We start from the raw sequence: 25,150 nt of genomic DNA on the forward strand, positions 1-25,150 counted from the left end.
AAATATTTAAGAAATAGCTGTCAGATTAAGGCTGATCACCTCTGGCTGGATAGTCCAGAATTTGAAGCCAGGGCAGATTTCTTAGCTCTAGACCTTAGAGAACAGTTTTTAAAGCTCTCAGTTGCCCCCAGAACATCATGACTGAACTCAGCCCAGCTCATGATGCTTGTGCTGCACCAGCTCCTGCCCAGGGCCCAGTGCAGCAGCACAGACAGATGTTAGCAGAGGCAAACCTCAGCTAAAGACTGAAAAGGTTTGGCCCAGAGCAGCACTTGCTAACACTATTCCCAGATGTGTACCTTAAGGGAAAGGCCAAAGCTCCTCCATGGGGATGGAGAGGGAGGAAAGGAGCAAAGCAGGCTTGCCCCAAGGAGCAGCCTTAGCTCTCCATGCACTTCCTGTAGCTCCAAGCAAAAAGTACAGATGTTTCCTTTCCTAGGATGCAAAGTCCATCTGCTTGTATAACGTACTGCTGGGATTAACCTGCTCCTGCCCCAGCTGAGGTGGAAGCAGAACCACCTGAGCACGCTGGAAGAAGGAAGGAACTGTAATTCTAGAGCATTGGAAGCAGGATCAAGGCTAAGGAACATTGAGTGTTCTGACATACCAACCCTGCTGCGTCCAAATAGCATCCTTCAGCCCAGGTGCAGCCTGGATTTTTGATTTAAGAGGACAGCACTCATCCCAGCAACATGAAGAACCTCCTAAGGCCCTGCCTGGAGGATGATTGGGTGTGGAACATCAGGGAAGGGAACTGCCTCTTGTTTAGTTCAAGCTGGGTCTCCAGTTCTGAAGACATCTCCAACACCAGCAGCTGTGAAGCCTTAGGGCTGCTTCAGCCAACAGAACCCACTGGGCTCACTGTCAGCTTTAGAAAAAGCCAACTGTCCATATCAGCTCTCCAGGATTTTCCTCCTTTTCCACTTCTCAGATCCCAGTTACCTCCCAGTAGGACCAGAACATGGTAGCTCTGCTCCAGCAGATCACACTGTCTTGACCCAATGCAACCTTGATCAGGCCCTGTAGGAGGATGGCAGAGCTGTTGTGGCACTGTTGGTTATTGGTGTCTGCCAGCACAGCAGAAGGGTACAGCTGCTGTTACAGACAGATCTCTCCAGTAGATAGGGCATTTTTTCCTTCTTCCTTCTGTTAAAGAAGAAAAAAGTTACTGCAGAGAAGTTACATCCTGACCTGGAGCTTTACTTCTCCCCAGAGCAGCTTGCTATCAGGATGGGCTGAGAAGCCAAGCACTTCCCCATGGATGCTGCCACGTGGCTGAGCACACACGGTACCCTGCATTCAGAGCCACCAAGATGTCATGGGAAAACCTGGTTCTGTGGTCAGAAATACAAGAGGAGATTGCAATGAGTCTCTGTGTTTGGGTTCATTTTGCAGGAGAGCTGATGATTGAGCCTGATTTCCCATGCAAGAAACACAATGCACAATGGGTAGAGCTTTTTCAAGCCAAGGGATGAGGAGAGCATGACTTCACTGCTCAAGCATGGAGGGATTGAGCAGTGCTGGAGGAGGCAGCCCCAGCAACACCGCAGCTCCCATCCCTGCACTGGCAGGAGGAGCTGCATTAGGGCACAGGGAGAAAACAAATGGATGTGTTGGCATTGCTCTGGGACCTCACAGCACAGAAGAGCAGAGCGGAGCCAGGCAGAGCTGCCAGGGCTGGGGGACCTGGAGGGATGCTGCACCACTCACATGTGCAAGGGCTTAGGGCTGCTGCAGAGTACAGAGCTGTTTCCAAGCAAGGAGCCCATCCAAACATAACTCATTGCTTCATAGACCTACACTGAGCTCGTGGAGGAACATCCTGAAGTCTGCACAAACCAGTGCATGGCTCAACCCCAGGACAGGGCTCTGCCAACACTGCATCATGCTCAGGTGGTGGGGCTGTGCCTACACTGAGTTGCACAGGTGGCCAGATCACTTTGATCACAGCTTCCTTCATGACTGGGGAAAAAAAATAAACAGGGTGTGCTTGGGAAGCTGGGATGGGACACTGCTTTGGGGCTGGTGGTGGGACCAGAGGGCTGTGCTTGGATCAGTGGCAGAGGTGCATCCAAAGGGGTGCCCAGCCCAACATAACCTCCTCCAGGAGGAAAGGTTGGCAAGATTCTGAAGTGAATGTCTTGGCTTGAAAAAAAACATCCTGACTGCAGAGCCAACATGGCAGGGATTCAATGCAATGCCCTCACTCATCTGCAGGACTGCAGCACGCTCAGAGTCCCTGTGCCCCACCTGCACAGTGTGAGCCCCCCAAGTACAAAGAAGCTCACAACAGCCACACAGTTACTAACAGGTGCACTCATCCTCCCAGGGCACGTGGGCCTTCAGACAGCAGGGCTACAGCATTCACTGCCCCTGACACCCATATGCAGTTTGAGTCACTTCAGCTGATGAGCAACTAAGACCCTTAAGCATGATTTGCAGTTTCCAGAGCCCCAAATACACCAGTGACCCACTTCTCCCAACTCCATTGTGCTTTCCTCAAATTAAGGATGTTTGCAAGCTCTAATCCACTCTCCACGTTGGAGATCTCAGCCCCTGCAAGCTGCACAAAGAGGCTTTTAGCAGAGCAGCACTTCAGTGCAATCCATCAGCTTCAGCCCCACTGCTTTTACAGCAAGAACCTGGGTGAGCTGGAGGCCACTCTCAGCTGTCTGTGCACACGACTGTGACAAAGCAGATCCCAGAAGCTGGGAAAAAACCACTGTGACCAACTTCTTGCTGACCTACTCTGAATTAAAACCTCCAGAGAGAGCATTCCTATTTTTGCAGAAGCAAAAGGAGTTGAGGAGCAGCACGTCCACTGTGAGATGAGCTCTGTATAAGCACCAATAATAATAATAATGATAATAATAATAATAATAAGCACAGCCTGTGTCAGCTCAGCAGCTTGGTTCCAAAGCACACCAACCTCAGGCTTTATCTGCATTGGCTGTACTGCAAATTCAGTGAAAATTCTCCCTACAAAAAGAAATCCCAAACCCAGGTTCTTTGCAGTGCAAGTGAAAACTATTTCCTGCTTGCTTAGCAAGGGTAGATATCAGTGTTCAGATGAAAGGAAAGGGAACTTGGAAGCAGTACCAAACAGAGCAGGGCTGCCTCCCCCCGGACACACACACACATTGCTCAAGAGCATGACAGGATGCACGATGGCAAGGGCTGAGCATCACATGGGCTTCACAGCGACTGCAGCTGATGGGTTACATAAAGCAGACGTAACTTGGGCTGCTGCCAACACAGAGAGCAGTTTTTCAACTGGAACATAATCCTGCCACACAGTCTCACTGCCTGCACATGTGATTAAACTAAGACTCCCAGTTTCAATGAAACACAACCATTCTTGCAGACATTCACACCCTCTAGCGGAGATTAGAGCTTGGCACACTGCAAACGTGCTCTCACATTCTTCAGGATTGCTTTAGCAACTGTCAGGAATGAATCACTCCTAAAGATCTTGAAAGCACCACAACCCTCCAGCATGGCTGGACACGACACAGGTGTCAGCATAAGGGAAAGCTTTATGTGCTTCCTTGCCTAAATGCATTATTCACAATAGCAGGGATTGAATAAGAGAGAAAGATCATCTAATTGAAGAATTGGAATTTATTCACATTTACCATCGACTTTAGCAAAAAATACCTTCTATAGCCCGAAGAGACCACACAGGTATAAATAAATAGAGAGGCAGGGGCAGCGCTCTCACCATAACGCAGACAGATCTTCAGTTCAGCCACCTGAAAAGAAACGAGCAGGACATTCAAGCAGAACAAGCATATTGCAGGGAAGGCTGCACACAGCTGTCAGAGCTGCTCAGCGTGCAAGCCAGGGCACCAGAGCAAACAAGTGTGCCATGAGTAGCCTGCAACCCAGGGCCCTCTTGCAAATGGTTTTGCTGCACATTCATTGAAACAACGAAGCATTTTGTCGTTTAGAAATTGGTGGACAGGAAAATCCTCACTCAGACAAATAACATTTTCCAGGTGCAACAAAGATCAGGTTATTTGCAATCACTCTACCCAGGGTTCCACATGCTTTGTTCTGAAGCCCAGGTGATGGAAAACACCAATTTGTTACACAGGGAAGAGTGGCATTAGTGAAGGGAAAGGGAAATGGAAATGCTTGTTCCAGTAATAAGCTGAACAAAGGGTGTCAGTCTGCAGCAACACAAAAGTGAAATGCTTTCTAACTGCAGCCTGACACCATCAGACAGTTCTGCCCAGGTGAATTTAGCATTAGAACACAAAGCAGAGAGGGAGGACTGGTTGCAAATTCCAAGCACGTAGCTTTGCATCTGGTGGGCAGAGAGCACAGCTTAGCTCAGTTACCTTGGCAGGGGTGCAGATCCAGCAGCCACTCCGTGGTCAGCAGGAACACCTACGTAAAGAGCAGCAAGCATTAAGCACAGTTAATGCACAGTACTTAGTGATGTGTATACTGGAAGGCCGCTGTTTCTAAGCCTCAGACAAAAGCCCAGGCAGCAGCTCAGGAGCCAACCTTCCACCCATGAGAAATTCCACCTTCATTTAGCCACCAAGTATTTGAATCCAAGCACAACTGTCACGGTTGACTGAAGTCAGAAGGCAGCAAAATTCACCTTACAGTCCACAAAGGACCAGAAGGGTGATGCTAAAGTGCATCACTGCTATAGTTTTACATAAGGTACAGTACATGCTGTGTTAGGTGAGGGCTGCAAGAAAAAGAGTTGACAGAGGTGAGAAAAAGCACTAAGCATTCAGCCCATCAGCTGAATGCAGTACTGGGGAGCACCATGCTTTATCTACAAGTACCTTGCAAGCTCAAGAGAGCTGCAGGCAGCCTGGCACACTTTGAAGCAAGGTTATTCTGAACATGTGTCTGTCTGACACTGGTGAAACAAACACTTTGCCAAAGGTGCGTGTCATTTAAGAAGGCAGTTACTTTATCATCTCACAAATCTATACAGGCTTTGGTTTCAATCCTGCTGTGGAGGAGGATCAGAGGACCTAATGCCTGCCCCCACCTCAAAGTAGGACCTTCCCCTGGGCATGGCCAATGAAGACAGCCCCATGCATTCAAACATGTGCTGAACTTGGCCCTCCCTGCTGCTGGCTGGTAATAGCAATGAGAGCTACACTTCAGCTCTGCTTATGATCCCAGGCAAGCTTTGTGTAAAAGCCCAAAAGGCTCCAGCTCATACACAGCAAGCTGCCTCAGAGAAACCCCTCAGGACTGCTTTACTGCCACAGGAAAGCAAATTAAAATGGAGATTGCCTAAGCAGAGTGTGGTGTTTTTTGAACAGAGCCCATTACCCACTCAGGGTTTTAACAAGAAAGCCAGCTAAAGCTGGAGACCAGTGCCCCACATAGACCTGTCTTCTGTGCACCAGAATCAAGAGGAAACAAATTATCATCAATGTACCTAAGTTCAACCTTCCACATCTAAAAACTGCCCGTAAAGGAAGGGCAGCATCAGTTTAATTGTACAAGACAGCTTTTAAAAGATACAGTACACATTATAGTAATTAATCCTGGAGCTGTAAAGAGTACTTTCCTTTGGCTGAGGACAGCAGCTCGTTGTGTGCAGTATCATACATGACCATCAGAATGCTGCGTGGATGCTCACACCTGTTACTGCATAGGAGGTTCCCAGCAGGGGGTCCTCTGGGGGTTGATCTGGGCCACGGGTGAGGCCAGCAGGCACTAGGCTGAGACACAGCCACCAGCAGCCGTCCCCAGGCCCTCACAGCACAGCACCCATACCATACCATACCATACCATACCATACCATACCATACCATACCATACAACCAGTGGGTATGGAGGGCTCCTATGTGGCTGCTGCCCACCCAGAGAGAGTGCATGAGTCCCTGGCCTGGCCTTGGTCCTACTCACCTGATGAATGCTGGCTTCCTAAGAAGACCTAATGATCTTCAGCCATGAGTCGGGGCTGTATTTCTTCTGGAAGCAACCCCCAACCACAGACCCCATGATACACGATGCTCAAGGAACATTCCTTGTCCATTTGCACCCCATACCCAGTCCCTACTCCCTCCAGCCCCACTATTCATGGCACCCTGCTGCCCACCGTGCTCCTTTCCAGCCTGTAAAATGACATATAATTACCCTGTAAAACGAAACCTCAGCCCTACTCAAGCCTTCATCTCCCCGCTTCATGCCCTGCCCCTCAGCACCACTATAACCCCCCAACCCCTGCACCCCTAGACCCCAATATTACACCAGGCCCCATTCCCTGCCCTCAGTCCCCAACATGACCCTCTGTAACTCCCCTACCTTGACTCTCAGACCCCAATTCAACCCCTCTGGTTTTACTCCACCCGTATGACCATCTCAAACCCCTGTATCTTCACTTCCACCCCCAAATACCCCTCTCCGCCCCCCCCATACCCTAATCCCATAACCCAATATGACTCCTCCGCCTTCTACTTCCCCCCATACCCCGTACCCGAACCCTACACCCCTATATGATCCCTTCTCCCCCCAACCTCAGTACCCTCACCCCCAAAATGGCCAACCCAGCTCCCATATTCCGCCCCCCAGCTCCGCCTATGACCACCCCAATCCCGGACCCCAACCACGCCGCCCCCACGCAGCGCCCGCCACCGGAAACAGGAAGTCGGGAAAACCACAGAGACGAAGCGAAAACCAGAGCGCCCGCACGGAGCCACTTCCGGCCTCCAATAACGCTCTTAAAGGGCCAGCTCCTCGGGTACGCCCGAGTAACGCAATGGGGGAAACCCATGTAGGGGGAGAGTAGGGAGAGCCAGCCTGCCCCATGGGGTGAAGGAGGGGAGCTCCTACATGGGGGATACACAAAGCTTGGGATGTTATCATCACTGTAACATCTTTGATTTCAGTCTTGTGCTCCTGAAAAGGCATTAAATTTCCTTGTGCAGAGAGCTCAGAGGTTGGAATTGCACATATATTTATATGGAGTAAATCGATATTTAGATCTAATTTCGTGCTTATGGCTTTGTGAGGCCCTGTTTATGGTGAGTTGTGCTTCGCTTTCAGTGGCTCTGACAGCTCCAATCAGGGTTGAATGAGAGCAGCCTTCCAGCTCTGCTCCAGGTTCCTCAATGGTGCTATTTACTCACAGGCAGCCTTACTGCATGGATGGGCTTTTCCAGCCAGGTGTTTTCATAGGATCATAGAACCATGGAATCATAGGATTGCTTAAATCAGAAGGGACCCTAAAGGCCATTTGGTGCCAGCAGGGACACCCACAGCTCCATCAGTGCTCACTGCCCATCCCCTGACCTTGGCTGGCTGCAGGGATGGGGCACCACCTCCCTTATAGGCAACCTGTGCCACTGCCCCTCTTTACGTTCAAAACCATTTCCCCTTGTCCTATCACAGCAGACCCTGCTGAAGGGTCGTTCTGTTTGTTTCTAATTGCTACCCTTTAGATAAAGGCCGCTATCCCTCAATATAACACCATAGAGCTGCAGCCTGCTCAAAATGTTATGCATCTCATTGTACACCTGAACCAATGTTGTCTGGCTCTGAAAACAAATATCCTTTTTTTTTTCTCTCCTTTTTCCCTTTTGGTAAAAGAAAACGTTACCTCTCTGAGATTTACACACTAGATCAAGCATAAAGCTGAATTATCTCCCCCTCCTTTTCTTCCAGGGAGCAGATAATAGGTAGATCTATCCATCCATCTGCTCTGTTACACGTCTCCCAGCTTGGCAGCATTTCTCTTGCTATTAAACCATGTTCATCCCCCTTGACATTCAAAGGGCCGTTATATGATTACTGTCACAGTCTTGTACGTGGATCCTTAAAGCAATTCTCTCTTCCTCTTCCTTCTGATGATGGATTTGCTCGTTTATGCCGTAGTAATTTGTTTTTCACATGCTGTACTCCAGCAAAATGCTTTCACTGTCAAACACGGTTTTCTGTACAGACCTTCCCTGCAGTGCCGTGTTGTAACAGAACGGCTTCAGGCAAATTGGAGCTGCCTTGTCTTTCAACAGTGTTAGCAAAGAGAAATAGCAGGAACCTGGGTCAAGTCCTCCTAGTTTGCAGCACAGCAAATAGGGATGGGACACAGCACTGTGACTCCTTCGGATGGGGGTTGTCTCTCATCCCAGTGCGAGATGTACCATGGGACATGTGGCTGTCAGCTCCATGATGAGGAGCATGGGGTGCCTGCAAACAGGGACATGATGCTTTCTGACCTCTTTGGGAACAGATTTCCAGCATTTGGAAACTACCGTCTGTTTGGGGGTTTGAAGCATTGTGGTAGCTCACAGCATCAGGACACTCAACACAAAGGCTCCTTGGGGAGCTGACACTGACCCCAAAGCACAGTGTGTCCCACATATATACTGGTCAACCAGCCCAAATGCAAGAACACAGCTCCATAGCAGGCTTCAAACGTTACAAATGTTGGGGATAACACCCATCTTCATCTAATTCTGCCAGTGCAAATGGCTATTTGCAGGAAACCATTTGATTCACGGGTTCATCCTTTACTGTGGCAGATAACATCGGTTAAATGCCTGCTTATTTCTGCTTGGCGAGAACAATATAAGCCACTTAACTACACATCCAAGATAGACCGACCCGTAAGTGCTTATGAGCTCTTTGATTTACTTCCGCGTCTTTATCTTTGCTGAGTATCTCACAATGTCATTTATTATTTAGCAGTAAATTAAAGCAGAGGAGCTGTGATTTTCAACAACAGAAATTAATATCCCAGTACTCCTTTGTACCATATATATCTATAATTTACAGCCCTGAAATCAGCCAGATAGTGCTGGAAGACGATCCGTTCCCCTTCTCCCTTGTTACCTCCTGATTACTGCTGCACAGGGGGAAATAAAAGATGGGCTGGTGGGAGAGAGGCTCGAGTCAGTGAAGGATAGTTTTAAATTAAGAGTCCGGTGTTTGTGGCTCTCATGAGATCCCCTTCTCCTCATGCTCCACGCTGGTGCACACATCACTTACAGATAATATATGGAACAGGCTGTGCTTTCGCCCCGAGACCTCTGAATTTTCATCTTGCTGATTTTATGCTCGGGGATAATCATTACTAAATAATAATACTGATGATAATTCTTCTAGCCTCAGGCATCAAACACACTGCAGGGTGCTTTGCCCACCCGTGGGTGTTAGAGCTGCCTTGAGGATGCTGGCAGCTGGGGTGGATCTGTCCCCTCCATGGCCATGTCTTGCTGTAAAGATACACTCAGGGCCCATTGGTGGTTCCAGGGATGTGGATGGGACACTCTGGGTTAAATCCCCCTTGAGCTGACGGCCTCTCCCATTGGCCTTGCTGTAATGTGGTGCAGTATCACAGCCAGGAAGCTTTATGGGCTGTGTTGGGCTCGGGCTGACACCAAGAAGCTGATAATTTACAACAATCTGCTGTAATACAACAGTGAGACATGCCCTGCTCGGATGTAGCTGCTCAAGCTGCAGGGATAAATCAGCTCCAGCAGGGAGCAAAGATGAGAAGCAGAAAAATGATCCCAAAGTCACTGCTTTTCCCTACAGGGGCCGGGCATGGGGTTGGTGCTGTGCCACTGCAACGTCACCTGGTGCAGCCATCACCTGTGGGGACATCGCACTGACATCCCTGGCATCACACTGAGAGGATCAGGAGGAAGAAAGGCGCTGAGGGATTTGGCCTCTGACAAATAACCCTTTTCCCCTTCTCTTCTCAGAAATGTGCTGAGATTTTCAAGAAGAAAACGTTGAGGTATTGTTTGTTTCTGGGAAGAGAAGAGAGCGGATGAAAAGCAAACATACAGCAATAGCTGGGGGGTCCCGGAGGCTCCTCACAGCAGTTCAAAGGAAAAGGGAACAACAAAAGGGAAGCATCGGATCAAGCCATATCGAAGCTTTGAAGATTATATCAGTTATGGATGAATTAAAGCATGCAATAATTAGCACTGAAAGCTACAACGGCACCTGAAGAGATGGGGAATATCGCGTTCTTCATGCTCAGCCTTTCCAGCAGTGTTTGTGCCAGGCTGGGTTATGGCAGTAGCATCCATGCCTTGTGGGGCAAAGTAAGGTTTATTACATGGCACTGCTTGGGCACTGGAAGGAATGGGACAGCAGCATTCTGTGCCCCCCAAATCCCATAACGGGCCCTGAGATGGATCTGGAGGTAGAGATGAGCTGGGCAAAGGGAATTGCCCCATTAGACCTTGGGAGGCACCGAGGTTCTCTCCCCTGCTGCCATCAGCTGAAGATGACTTTTAGTCGTAAGGAGATAGGAGAACTAGGAATAAAAACAGCCTCTGTGGAAAGCATGAGCCCCAGATCAATACCACAGCAGTGTTACCCCATGGAAACAGCATTTGTCTTCAAGCTTTGGTCACCTTGGGCATTAGGATGCCAGGCTCTGACACAATGAGCAATGGGAACATGCCTGCCAGTTGCTGCTGGCTCCGACTTCCTTGGCAAACTCTTCCCTCTTCTGTGAGTGCAGAAATCTTTTAGCACTTGGCTTCAGATCCACTCCAGAGTTAATCTGCTTGAAAATCAGCCCTGTAGATCAGGGGTTCATCATCTGCTGTGCGGTTGATGGTGGAGGGGCTGTGGTCTTTCAGGGATGGCCCACCCCTAAAATGGGGACATGGGGACATGGGGCAGGATCTCCTGGGCTGCCTGGGCAGGTGTCATCTCCTTGCAAAGCTTCACCTTTCTATAATCCCAACACAATCGGAAGCATTGAGAGCCTCCAGGGTCCAAGGGTTGATCTCAGGTCCAGAAGGTGCTGGAGAAGGGAGCAAAGGAGCACACACACACACATCACCCTGGGCAATGATAAGAGCATTCAGTGGGAAGAAAAAAACCAGCAAGATTCCTTTTAAATAGCATCTTACAGCATAAGCAATATTCAGTGCTGTGGAGGTTGAGTCAGGTTTTGTGTCACTGCAAAAGTTCAGAAATGTGTTATGACTGAGAAAGAAAAAGCCAAACAAAAAGAGGCAGAATCAGGGTTCAGCAGTGACAAAGTGAACAACGTTTGGCCATTCTGATGGAGAAACCCGGGCAGAACCACAGCCCTTCCTGTGCAGATGTGATGCTGGAGGAGCAAGGAGAGAAAAGGAGAGGAAGCGATACCCTGCACAAACCAAAGGCGTGACTCTATATTTCCAAATCGTAGGGGAAAGAAAGAAAGCCAAATAGCAATTCCTCGTCCCCTGAGCCTGGAGCTCCGCAGCCACTAGGTGTCAGTGGAGGCTGCTGCTGCCTTGGATTGGTAAACCCCCCCCCCACTCACCACATCGCCCCCTCCCCCACTCCCCCCCCAAGCTCCCGAGGGTCCCGTCGTAGCCCTGGCTTGAATTGACTCCCCGGCTTCTCCCACCAAAACCCATCAAGACCAACCGTCATAACTCCTGTAACTACCATTTCTTGGTTAATAATAATAACAATAGTGGCACTTTACATCAGATTGCCAATCAAATGCTGCTATCTGTAGGGCTGGAGGTTCATATGAGATGTACTGATTAGAAGAAGGTTAAAACACCATTCTCTTGCCAAACAGCCTCAACGAATTTGGATCCCCCTATGTCCTCCCAGTTCCCACCACCCCAAACACCGAGCCACGCTGTGCTCCATTCATTCCTCAGGCACAACCAGTGCCATTTCCAGCCCCATTTATTACCCTAATGAACAGTGTCCTGAGTGTAGAAGAGCTCTGCAGTGAAGACACCCATCAATCGACCCCGAGGTTCCCACTGATTAAAAGACATTTTATTTCATCAGCTGGGAAGAGGCAGCCTGCACCCAGCAGGGCAGGGATGGGATGGGATAACCCACAGAGCTGCTGTAAATAATGGATGGGGTTTGTGGTGTGTTAAACCATACAGAGCTGCAGGGGCTCTGAGAGGCTCCAGGGAGACACATGTGGGTGAGTGCTGGCTGTCCCACATGGGGTGACCCTATTACTGGGAAGGAGAAATGGGACCTGCCCTCCCACCCCCACCCCCCAAACCCACAGGGCTCAGGAAAGCTGGGGGCTGAGTCAGAGTTAATTTCATGCAGGAAAACAGCTATTAAGCTTTCTGAGGCCTTCTGAAGAGAATTAGAGGGGAATTAAGTTGCTCGCTTCAGCTTACTCAGTACAAATAAACCCTCAGCTGTTGGATTAACGATGCTGGAGCAGGAATGGTGCCTGCTGGAATTTTTCCTTTTTTGTGGTGTTTTTTTTTTTACCATTTTGATTCTCGTCATTCAGGGGAGCACAGTGTCAAACCAGCCTGGTCTCAGCTCCAGGAAACCGCTGCCTTTGTGGCTGCGATGCTGCTGCTTTACTCCTGACAGAAATAAAGGAAGAAGCAGAAAGCAGAACAAAACCTCCAGTCTCAGCTCCCCATTCACACCGGCTCTTCTATCTCCACGAGAGCCCATGCAGATTTCATTTCATTTGGAGAAAAATCTATTTTTTTCAGATGATATTGGACAATGAAATGTACCCGGCAAATAAAGAAGTTCTCCCCCCGTATCCATGCAGCTCACACGGCACAGTTGGACTCATGCTGCACCTGACAAAGGAGATGAGCTGGAGCGGAGAATAAACTGCCCAATCGCAGCAAAATAGTCTTGGAAATAAAGATTAGCTTGGCTTAATGAACACATCCTCTGCCCTTGGCAGTGGAGCTCTACCTGAGAGACCTCAGGCACTGCTTCAGCCTCTCCCCTCCATACCACCCTGCTAAAGGCTCAGTGCAAAGCAAAAGCGCCTGGCACAGGCTGTGCTGGATGCATGGAGCTGTGCTGCTGAGCACCCCATGGGGCATCAGGGGCTGCACTGTGACTCTCCTTGGCCGTAAGTGGACATCGGGCACTGGGAGAGTGAAGAACAACACTTAAAATGAAGCAGGAAGAGAAGGATGTGCCAAGCCCTGCCAGCAGGGAGGTCATGCGCGTGGCATCTTTTATGCTCTGATAATGATCTGTGCGGCCAGCGCTCCCACCTGACCCCATGTCCTGATGGCAGAGAGAACCGCTTACTCTATTAGTGCTGGGCCACTTCAGCCAGCAGCCAATTTTCCTCTTCTGCAGCCTGGAGATGAAGGAGGTCTGAGCTGCTTCAATCCCAGCATGTGCAGGAGAGGGCTGCAGAGCTGGGGCAGGGGTGGCAGAGCAAGCAGTGAACACCCCAGCACTGGGACAGACCCACTTTCAGTTGGGGAATGCAGTGGCCATCCCCAGGGTTTGACAGAGGGATTCCTCCTCCCTGCACCTACAGGCAGCAGAGGGTCCTCAGGGCTTCACTCTCACCACATCTCTCTGCATCTCTTATTTCAGTAGTTTCCTTGCCTGCAAAACACTCCCTATTCCACACCATCACCATGGGCTGTGGACGTGGGTGCCTCTCCAGCTGATGCTATTGAGCCTGACAGTGTCTTTTTAATTAAAAACCCTCTTTCAGGGTGCTGTGCTGCCTGATGTGTGGCACCCACGCCTCTAATGGGGTGGATTTCATTTCCTTTTCTGAGCTGCTTGCCTTTAGGCAGCACTAAGGACCTCTCTGTGCTCCCTTCCCCACTCTGATTGCTCCCTTGAAGGATTCTCAGCTCTATCCCAGCTTCATTTAAGGGTGGCAGGAAACCAGAAGTGCTTTGTGTGAGCCCCCTGGGCCACATACTGCAGGGTGAACAGATGGAGCAGGGCTGGGTGGGGGGCCTGCAACCCCCCATATAAGGTCCCAGTGGGTCCTGCTAGCCCCAGCCCCACATGGATTCCCACATGCCTGGGCTTTGTGTGCAAAGCAAGCAGACCATGAGCTCACTGTGCCTGCAGATGTGTTTCCATCACTGCTCAGGCTGCAGAGCATGCACAGCCTCCCAGCTCTTCGGCAAACACTTTGCTCCTGCATTGCCCTGCAGCATCTCCTGAGGGACAGAGTAAACACTACCGGGATGGAGGAATTTGTGTCTGAGAGCCCTGCAGGCTGCTGCAGGTTATCTGGGAGAGAGGTGATCAAACACGAACGGGGCAGAAAGGCAGTGGCTGATAAGTCTGGGGACCCCAGGGGTTCTCCCCCCACTTAGCACATGTGGGACGCTCTGCCCCCCGAGCTCCTCTGCAGCAAATGCAAGGAGGCAGCGATGGAGCTGCCTGACAAGTGAGATCTTTGGCCCTGGCCTAAAAACGTCACTTGTGTTCTCTTTCCTTCCCTGTGACAAACATGCAGGGGGTGCTGCTCATAAAACTGGGGGCAGGAACTTGGCACAAACTCCAAATGCAGGGAAAGCAACTTCCCAACAAAAGCACAACCCTTGATCAGCCCATTTATGTGTTTTGATTGTAGCATTTACATTGTGTTTAACATAAGGAAGAAATTGCCTCATTGTAAGCAGCTGCCAGGTGGCCAGGGCCAGCAGCAGGCACCCAGCCCAGCCCCAAGCCCATCCGCAGGCAGAGAGCAGTAACAGCACCGACCTGAGCCCTGGTGATGAGCCACAGCTTGCTAATGAAATAATTGAACATGATCGCTTGCCCTACTCGGATCACGGCCAATATCCATCACAGAAGCATCATCTGCCAAGAGATTTATTTGTTCACATGGGGAAGAGGAGCCAGTGCCCAGCTCGGCTCTGCTGGGAGTGGGGAGATCATGAAGAGCAGCCTGGCCACACCACACATTGGGGGCAGCCCTAGGACAGGAGGGACTGAATGTGATCACCGTCTCTTTTCAGCTCTCCCATGCAGCATCCATCACTCCACATGTCACCAAAACCATCAGTTTGGGATAATTAACACAGTTTCCCCCTATAACATGAGCTCTCACACAGGGAAACAGTGAGAAGGAGAGAAAAATGCCCTTTCTATAACCTCACTAATGAAAGACACAAGGATAACAAATGCAGCCGCTCCTTGCTGCCCTCCCTGCTCCAGCAGGCAGCCGTTACTCCAAAGCACTGGGTGAGTTTTCTCTCCTTCTCAGCACATTGCTGCTTCCAGCACTGTGCAAAGTGTCTGGCTCTGATGGCAGCAGCTCTTTGCAGCCAGGATCCTCACAAAGGAGGCTGTTGTTTTCCTTTTTTCTCTTCCTTTTTAACTTGCGAGCACACAGGGCAGGCAGACTGAGGCTCATCACTCAGCTAAACGCTGAACTGCTGCACTCACTGTTTGGAGGCGTTTAGAAAGTTTCTTCATGCCTTTAAGTGGCATCGTCTGGACTGAGCACCAGATGTTTATATTGCATGTTATCCATTTCTGGATATTACCAAGTTAATCGGCGAGCCAGGATCTGGAGGCGCAACCCATCATCCCTAAAGTGCAGCAAGAAGCAAAAAGATTTTGCCTTGGGGGAAGCAAATCCTGCTTGCAACAAACAGAACTTCTGTCTGCACAGGATCTATTGGGATCCCATTGCCCTCTCAGGAGCATCAACACATCTCCTGACCCTTCCAGCCCAGCCTCCATGCATGGAGGGAGGCTCCCACCCCAAATCCTTTTTCTTTCTTATTTTCTATCTTTCGTATTCCTCACACAGCCCGTATGTCTGGCAATATGCTAACGCTGCCACCAAATTGAAGTTGGAAGATGAGAGCAATCAAATCAGTTTCCACAGGATACATTTAACTGGACAGATTTTGCTCTAAACCTAAGTACCCTTCTGGGGATTCATTACTAAAATCCATCCGCTTCCCATTTGTTTTTAACAGGAGGGAAAGATGAGCTCTGAATAATTAAAGGCAGCTCCTCTCTGTGCGCTGCTGGTGGCCAAAGTGAGGGCTGAGCCCAGCGCTGCTCAGTGACCCTACAGGACCGGAGCTCTTTAGGAACGCTGCCAAACTCAACCAGCTCCTCTTGGCATAATGCTCAAGAGATGCACATCAAAATTAGCACCTGGTGAAAACAGCTCAAAAACCAAGAAATCACCCCAAAATGAAATCACCCCCATCGGAAATCACTCCCTAAAGGAATCACCCCCAAAAGAAACCGGCCCATTGCGGAGCTCTCCCAGGTCCTGACCTGCAGTTGCCTCCCGTGGGCTGAGCTGCCCAAACGCATCGATGCCGATGGTTTGTCAGTGGGGAAAGTGATAACAACTTCCTCCTGTTAATTAAGTAACCCCACTCCCCACAACACAGCCGGGCTTTTGAAGTAATTTATGATCGCTTATTCATTTTGTCCCAGCACAATCTCTATGGAAATGTAAAATTCAGCCACTGTATGATTTTCTCTTCGCATTGACTGGAAGAAGAGAGAACGAATAGATACTGTTAAATTAATTATCAGCATTGATTTCTTGTCTTTTTTATATTTTTATCCCGAGACGGAGCCTTCGGTAACTTTGAAGAATCTCAAGCACTCAGGCTTGGAAAATTGATCTGGTGGTTTGTATGAAGCAGTGCTTCCCAGCTCCCCTTCCTCACAACACACTCTAAATGTTAATTTGCATGCTTAAAGGGAGCGGCACGGTTTGGCATTGTATCCCCCTCCTCTCCCCTCTCCCACACGGAGCTACCAGTTCCCTTCTTAATTGATTTTCATATTTAGATTCAGTTCCAGGCAAAGTAATTTGGGGACTGAATCAGAGACTGAATTAATAGCTGACAACAAATGAAACTTTGATGGGGCTCCATTAGGCCATCGGAGCACCCAACTTGCGCTCTTGCTCCAAAGGTTTAATTTTCTTGATCTACTATAAATCATCACATTAAAAAATAGCTGCTAAATAGACTCCTCACTTCTTTTGCAACAGATCTGAAAGTTGTCAGATAAGGGGAAGGAATTGCTTGCAAACATTCATTTAGAACTTGTATAGTCTCTTGTCATCATGGCCAGTGGCACCAGGGGAAGCTCCAGGTGCAGGAGTGGGCACAAAAAGTGATGCTTCATGCACCCAGGCTGGCCCAAAGCTACCAGCACAGCTATTACATGACCAAGTGTTGGATAGCTTCTAACATCCCAGATCTCTCATTAGCAGCAATTAATCAGTGGTCACAAGGACTTTGGGCAACCTGCCTGTGTTCCAGCTGATGGGACTTGCCAAACACAGCAGTTTCCTGCACCCAGGGAGCTTCAGTCCCACTGCAGCCCTCATTTTGCTTATTGCACGTTTAGCACCTAAACTTGCACAGAACTCAGGACTTGCAGAATAACATTTCCTCCTTAAGTTTTGCTGTGGCACCGCTCCAACACTGGCTGGAGAAGGCGCCTCTTTCCTCACTCCTACTAAACACAGTTAATTCTTTTATAAATTAACTTGCACAATGTTACAGTACATTACCTCACCTTGAATATTCTTATTCTGAACTTTGCATGGCTGATAAATGGAACGATGCTTGGATTATCTCCGGGGGATATTTTACCCATAACACAACTTATTAAAATACAGCTGACTGCAGAAGAAACAGCACTTTTTCAGCAGGGTCTGGGCTATCCAGCAAAACACAGATAATGAAGAATGGTTTGTGGCAAAACTGATAATTCAGCAGCTAGAATAAAGCCCAGTCCCATGACTTAGTTCAGTCATTGGGAGGTACCAGGCAAGGGTTGGGGTGGGGGTAGCACTGTGTCACCTCAAGGGATGGCAGTGGGCAACCTGAGTGACTCCCAAAGCCAGCAAAGAAACTCTGATTTTGGCCAGCACAGCAAGGCCAGGGCCCAGCATAAACTGAAGGACCATTTCAGTAGCCAACAAGGCAGATAAAGGCTTCAACCAGAGCCTAACAGCAAACCTGGATCCTGATGGTCCATACAGATACATCTCACACTGTCAGAGCTGTAGGTTAGTGCCATCATGTACCTCTTAGTGCCAGGGACAGACAGTGGTGACTCTGACAGCATCACTGGGTATGGAACAGTTCCCAAGCATCCAACTCTACTTCCCCGGGAGGTGGGAACCCACTTGTGTTCCACTATTTATAGCACCTGAGCACTGGGCCATTAATCCTTTCCTGCCTGCTGGTCCATATCTACCTACCCATGCAGGGAACACGTTAGGACTGTCACCCAGGTGTTGGTCCTATTCCATTTCTTTCCTTTTCATACCTCCTATCACTACTGGGGGCATTTCTGTCTGCTGCCATTGGCAATGGATTCCCAAGTAAGTAGTAAGGAAAAAGGAATTAGAGTCATTTGACCCTGTTTTACAAAAGGATCAAGGATCCATGGGGATGCAGCAGGCAGGGGAGGGGGGTCCAGCATGCCATGGGATGGGGCAGCTCTTCATCATTGCATACAGCAGCTATCATCAGCAGGAAAACTGATGTGCTGGGAGCTTTGGAGGTACCCAGCTCTGGTGACACCCAGGTGACAGTCTGGGACGCTGCAGTGGGTACAGAGCTCTGGTTGGTGATGTGCTCTGCCTTAGTTTCCCTGCACACGTGCCATATCTAACCTAATTTTCCAGCAGCATTGGCAGTTCCATGTCAGACATCTACAGCACAGCGAGGTTGTCTGCAGAGAGGTGTAAATCCAAGTCAAACACTTCTTCTTTCCCTCCCCTGGGAAGATCAGACACTAATTAGGGCTGACAGCAAACCCATACCTAGCGGGAGGGCAGGGGCAGAGCTCTGCAGCAGCTCCCAGCCCTGTGCACATCTCATGGATGATCTTCCCCTCCGTCCAACAAATCTCCTTTGCCTCCAACACTGAACCCACTGCTGGGGCAGGGGAAGGTGGCACAGCAGCCCCAGGCCCCTCTGCTGTCGAAAGCTCCATCTTAATTATGAACGATGAATACTTGAAAATCTGACCCGAGGTGGCTGTTGTTGAGTCATCCTCTGTTTAATTGCTTGCAAATATTACACAGTCTCACAGTGTGGGCTGTAAATTACCAGCAAATAAAGTGAGGAAACTGCTTTACGACTAATAGATTGCTTCTTGGGAAAGTTTGGGATTAAAGACATGGTTCTGTGGGGATGGCAGTGCCTTCCCTGGGGTCAGACTATAGGGACACGGGAGACAAGAGCAGAGGATGCTTGGAGGATGCTGAACTCCTCTGCTCTATTCCTGCACCTCCACGGGTGGAGGCATCCAGTTCGATTGCTGCAACAGCATCTGTACCACTTGCTGAGAGCCTCAGAAGTGCCAAGTGCTATTTATCAATATTTTCCAATACCCCCTAAGGTGAGTCTTTCTGAAGATTTCAGCATGAGGGTTCGTTAAGTGACTTCAAGTGAAAAGGAAGGAGAAAAAAAAAAAGAGAATCTGCTATTCAGTACTGCAGATTTCCCTGGAGGCTCCTGTTATTATCATCTCCCCAGTGATGAGTGATTTGTGTGATGCTCCTGCTTTGGTATACACTGTGTACAGGGCTGCTCCTGGGGTGAGCATGGCCCACCTGCCCTAAGGAGCCCTGAGCTTGGGGTAAAACACAGGCATAGGGATGTCCCATGGTGGTGGCAGCTCAGTACCTCAGCCAGCTCCCAAATCCCATTAAAATGAGAAATATTTCCAGCCATGACCAACACCAAGCATTAAGTCAGATGTAATCTATAGACAACAAAGAGGAAAGACCATTTCACTCTGTTTCTGTATTCTTTTCTGTAGTGCTCAAAGAAAACCTTCCTCCAAAACTCCAGGATGAAGGATTATTAATTGATGAAGGAGCCTCTTTCCGTGGAAGCACTCGCTCTACTACTCAGAAATGCAGCCTACAATTAGCAAGGCTTTTTCCTTTGGGTGCACACAACCTGAAAATGCTCAGAAGACTCCGGCTGCCCATCCCTGTGTCCCTATTGCCTCTCATTGCATACAGCCAGGAAGGCAATTCCCTACCTGGAAGAGAGCAAAAGGAGTGGGGAGGAAGGAAGCTATAAAGCAGAGGAAGCACTCAATGTTCAAAGCCTCAGCACAGAGGTTGGAAAGGAATAAAAGCATATTGTTGGCTCCCAGAGCTGCTGTTCTGGCAAAGGTGAGCAAAAACAATAAAAATTCCACCGGTCTTAGCTTTTCCTTGAATAACATTAGGGGTTTGCTTAGGAAGAGCCCTGAATGGTGTGGAAATGATAACGGGGAGCATTTCTGTGCCTGCAGGCAGGCAGGAAGCTGCCATTGCCCCTGGCACAGGCTGCAGGAGGTGCCCTTGGAGCAGTGCCGTAAGGAACCACATCCTGCCCCCATCCAGCTCCCCTCCAGTGCAGCTAATTCTGAAATTTCTCTTTCTGGCTGCACTGCAGAGAGTAATGAATGTGGCTGATTTGCCATCAGATAAATGGCATGCCATTAGCTGCCTGTTTAGAGACCATATTTCCTCTTTGTGATGAGAGCTCAATATCTTTCCAATGAGTTATTACTTGGAGATCTTCTAGACCTGGACTTTAAGTACCAAGCAATTACTGAGCTGTAATTCCAGGGCTGCTAGCCTCCCTGTTAGATGCAGCCTCTCGAGCCTCACCAGGTTGACTGAAGGAAGGATTTTAGGCTTAGGGCTGCAGCAGCTCCTTCCCAGGTTGTCCTGTGCTCATCGTCCCCTGGTCTCTGTTGGTCTCAGAACTTGGTCACACTCCTTGCAGCTCCAGGGCATTGCCCCTTTTTGCAGAGCAGGGAGAAAATCCTCTTTTCTTTGGGAAAAGCCCTTTGCCTTGGGACAGAGGTCAAGAGCCACGTTTGCAGCATTAATACAGATCTTTATCCTCCAAGCACTCCATTGGGGCTGCAGGTCAGTGTGGCAACGCGAGCGGGTTTTTTTTCCCAGTTATTACTGGAGTATTTAGAGCATCCTGACATTTCCAAGGTCTCAGAGGAGCGGTGGGTGACACTGGAGGCCACATTTGGAGCTGCTTGAACAAAAGGTTCCCAAATTATGCTCAATTCCCTCTTTTAAAAGCAGCATTACAAAAGCACGAGGTGCTTGTTCAACACGAATGCAACCACTGCTGCCTTTCCTGGAAAGCTGCTCTGAGACCTGGGAGCAATTAAACCCTGCCCAAGCCCTGAGCACAGATTGCCCAAAGCCAGTGTCTGCCCCACAGGGCTCAAAGGCTTCTGAGCCTCATCCATGAGAAAGGGTTCAAGGGAAACACTGCGGATATGAGAAATTACTGCTGTAAAATCTAAGGAAAAACACCTAAATTTTGCATAGGGTTCTGGAACTCCCAGCGTCTCCAAACGCAGGGATGAGAGGCCAAGAGGAGACGGCACACTTGGAGGTATTGGGGTGGACCTGGAGGTATTGGGATGGACCTGGAGGTATCTCCCTGTTAATGAGCACCTGCAGCTCCTCTGCTCACAAACCTGTGCAGTCACTGCGGGAGATTTACTCTCCAAAAGCCTATTTCTTCTTTATTAAAGAAAACAGCAACAACAAGTGGAAAATTCAGGGCTAAAACTGTTGATGCAGAGTTCAGCTTGCCCGAGGCATCTCCTGCATTTTTAAAGGCTTCAGCCTGAAGGAATGAAAAACAAGACAATCCAGTGCCCTGCGGAGCTGCCTCTGCCTGCTCTGCTCCAGCTCCAGGCATCTCATCTTCCTCTGAGCCTCAGAGCATCCACGTTGGGTCCCCAGCAGCCCGTATGGTGGGATGGGATCAGTGCAATAGGATGCGATGCAATAGAGGCCAGCTACACACAGGTGCTTCCCAGCTCTGAGTAACACATACTCACTAACGACAGACTTAAAGAACATCATCTTGATGAGCAACAAAACACATAACCATGCATCAGATGTACCTATTTGTCCTAATAAGTGATAGAAACAAAGTACAGTTATCCATCCTAGTGGTCTTGCAACTGTCCACTGGATGTCCTGTGCCCTAAGACCGAACACAAATAGAAGAGTAGGAGATAGGAGGCATTTCCACCACCCAGGGGCGGAGTGATGGATGAATAGATGAGTATAAGGATGGACTGATGGATGAATGGATGGAGGGGTAGACAGATGGGTGGATAAATATAAGGATGGATGGATGGCCAATGGTGGCACTTCCAACACTGAGGCTCCATTTCCTAGGAGTCATAGAATAGCTGGATGGCCTGGAAGAGATATTTCAGCTTCCCAAACTGCTGACGTTGAAATGTATCCAGGAGACCAGGCTAATACTGGAAGTATTTTAAATAGATCAAATAATCAGCGCTTTGCAAAGCCAGATTCCTACATCTGAGGCCTGGGGCAGGTAAGTTCAAGTGTGTTTCCATAGTGTATTAATGAAGCCCACAGCCTCCGCTTGAGCTCATCAAAAGCTCTCTTGTTTTTGAACCATAATTGTCCGCAGAGAAATGACAAAACAAACAGCAATTACACCAGAAAAGGGATTTTAAAAAATAAATAAATGATACCAGTGGGACCAGAGCTCATAGAAGCACGCTGGTGATGCACACACATCACACTGCTTCAATTGCCAGAGGACTGAAAGCACAAAGCACGTGTTGTTGGTGCTTTTGGCCCCCAAACTCAAAGGAGCTGCAGCCCCTGGAAAACCCAAATAAAACCCAAATAACTCCCCTGCTCTGCTCCAGCATCGCTGCCTTTTAGGAATGAAAGCGGATGTGCCCAGGCTCTCCAGAAAGGCTGAGAGCTTCCCCACTGGCAGCTTGTTTTCATTAGCACGGAGCTAATAATTCCCCTTTGTTATTAGGGTAGCACCGTCCCTCTTTACGTGCAGCCTGCAGAATTCATTTCCACGAGATAACACGACCCACACCAGACTCAGCGTGCAGAAAAGCACTGATAGCAACACGGGGCCATTTATTTGGTGCTGTATTGTTAAAGTGAAAACAGCAGCCAGGCAGCGGTGGCCAATTACTGTCAGATAGGACCTGCAAATAGGAAAAAATTACCCTTGCTAGGAAGGAGAGAGACAAGTTATGGACTGGAATCGGTGCAAATAATAACAGCTTCTGTGTTGGGAGAGATTATGGGCTGCCTTCCTGCCAGCTGTAGGTATTGCATTGTAATGTTGGGTTACTGCTTGTGTGGCTGGAAGGGGAAACCCGGTGGGCAAAGCAAAGAGCCAGGATCCTCCTTACAGGAGGTTTGGGTGCAAAATCACCACCAGCATTTGCCACCAAATAAAATGGGAATACTCATCCTCCTTTCACTGTCCATGAATAATCCACAGCAATGCATTCATTTTAAAACCATACAGAATTCGGTGCAAGGAACTCAGCTCCTTCATTGCAGAGAGCACTTCTCTTGTTTAGGAAATCAGTTTTAAACACAACTTTAGATAAGGTTTCATGTTCCTCTATAGTTAGCACGTTTTAAATGGTTTTATTTAACTAATAAAAGCCATCTTTGATGCTGTTTTTTCAGGTGTTTTAAATTGAAAACCAATTTCTGTCCAAATAAACCACCACGCAACTCGTGAGCCAAAAATTAATAAGAACCTCACGAAAAGGAAATGCATCATTCCTTATAACACAATGTAATCAAATACAGAAATGAAGAGTCCCTGTAAATACACACCCAGCAGCATAATTGCCTATGTAAACTTGTACCCCTTTAGCCAGAAGAAAAGCTGCCAAGCGTAGGGCAGGGGGAAGTTGTGGGGCAGGAGGTGTCAATAGTGTGGCTGGAAGTAGCAATTGTGAAGCAGGATTTGGTAGTCGTGGGGCAGGAGGTGGAACTTGTGGGGCAGGTAGTACAGCTGCAGGTTAATGGTTGTCACCTGAAAGGGATTAATAAGCCATAGGAATGAGAAGCAGGATTAGAGGTGGTGTGCAGCCCAAGCAGGATGCTCCCAGGTCCTGCAGTGCTTTGTGCTGCTCTCAGGCTTTGGGCAATAGATGTGAAATGTCTGAGGGAACAGTGAGGGACTTCAGTGGGATGTGGGGTAACGCAGCCAAAGCAGCATCCTGGGGAGATACCAGGGCAGCAACGAGCACAAAGAGCTGGGAAAAGTGCAGTTCCTCCCTGGCATTTCCTGTGCTGACTCCCTTTCAAAACGCTTGCGAGCAAAACAGGCCATCTTCCTTTTGTGTGTAAGAAAGAGGCTCAGCGAGACGCAGCAATAATCTGTCATTTTCTATTCTGCTGCTCAGCTCGAAGCCCCTGGGGATGGAGGGGAAGGAGAGGGACCTCAGAATAGAGGCCGACTTCATATGATGCTTGCAAGAATGAAGTAAAACCTGGAGCAGAGCAGACACGTCTCATACCCATCCCATGGAAAGGATGCACTGCACGGCTGGGAACTTTGTGCAGTGCCCCAGTAGGTTTAAACCCTCCAAGAGCTGATGGAGTGAGATGGAAAAAGGAATTTGCAGAGCGCTGGGGCTGAATGAGAGGCAGCTCCTGCTGCCCAGGGGCTCAGTGTGAGCCCTTGTTAGAGAGAGATGCTGAAAATATCCTCAATTCCCCTGGGAGCAACATCTGCTGATCATTAGCCAGGATGTAGGAGGGGAACAGCTGTTGCTGGTGGCAGGTTGGGCTGCTGAGGGGAGGGCACATCTCTGCTGCTGTCACAGCCCTGCCTTGGTGCCCCATCATTGGGTTCCCCAGCATTGCATCCCCACAGCCTTATGGTGGTCAGCAAACATCAGATCGTTGCCTCCCATTCAGACCACGGCAGAAAAACAAAGCATCAGCTCAGGGTCATAGAACCATATATGTAGGAAGAGACCTCTAAGATCATCTAGTCCAAATATCAGCCCATTCAACCCCACCGTGCCCTCCAAACCACATCCCTCAGTGTGACGATGGAGGCTGTGCTGCAACAGCATCCCACCCGGCACCAAGGACACCCCACCCAGCACCAAGGAGAGCCCACCCAGCACCAAGGAGCATCACCTCCAGCTCTTCCTCCTAATTTTGAGCTGCCCCCAGCAATTGTCCTTTTGGATGGAGCAGGATGATGCTTGGGGATCTGCAATTCATGCGGTCAGAACCCCCAGGATAGGATTAACTCAAGGGTGATTGTTAGGTCTCAGTTGTTTGTATCCTCTCCACTGCAGTTAGTTGGAGGAAAACAGCCCTGCTGGGGGTTTGCAATGTTTGCCCTTTGCAGTTTGTTGCTAAAGCAAAATGCACAAAGCTGAGATGGGAGGAATCAGGGAGTGCAATGGGAAAGAAGCGGGATCAAACTCAACTGACCTCAGCAGCCTGCAGAGCAATGCCTCAGTGGGAAAATTCATGAAACCAAGAATGTTGAGGTAAAAATCCTTCTTTCCTATGAGCCCAAAGCCTTGGGAGGTGGCTCAGCCTAAAAAGCATTGCACTAACCAGCAGCAAGGGGTTATTCCAGCCTTCTGCAAGCCAGAACTTCAT

General features: G+C 49.1%; 1 long non-coding RNA gene and 1 other non-coding gene across 2 annotated transcripts; both read right to left on the bottom strand.

Moving 5' to 3' along the window:
- Positions 1 to 3,601: 3,601 nt before the first annotated feature.
- Positions 3,602 to 6,399, bottom strand: LOC107322212. Its single transcript, XR_001558851.2, has 3 exons — positions 5,890 to 6,399; positions 4,344 to 4,392; positions 3,602 to 3,752 (listed from the first exon to the last, which is right to left on the bottom strand). It is a non-coding gene; the product is annotated as an uncharacterized LOC107322212 (long non-coding RNA).
- LOC116654222 lies at positions 5,570 to 5,738 on the bottom strand. Its single transcript, XR_004309281.1, has one exon.
- Positions 6,400 to 25,150: the final 18,751 nt, after the last annotated feature.

This window comes from Coturnix japonica, chromosome 18 (assembly GCF_001577835.2).
Source record: "Coturnix japonica isolate 7356 chromosome 18, Coturnix japonica 2.1, whole genome shotgun sequence".
Lineage (NCBI taxonomy): Eukaryota > Metazoa > Chordata > Aves > Galliformes > Phasianidae > Coturnix > Coturnix japonica.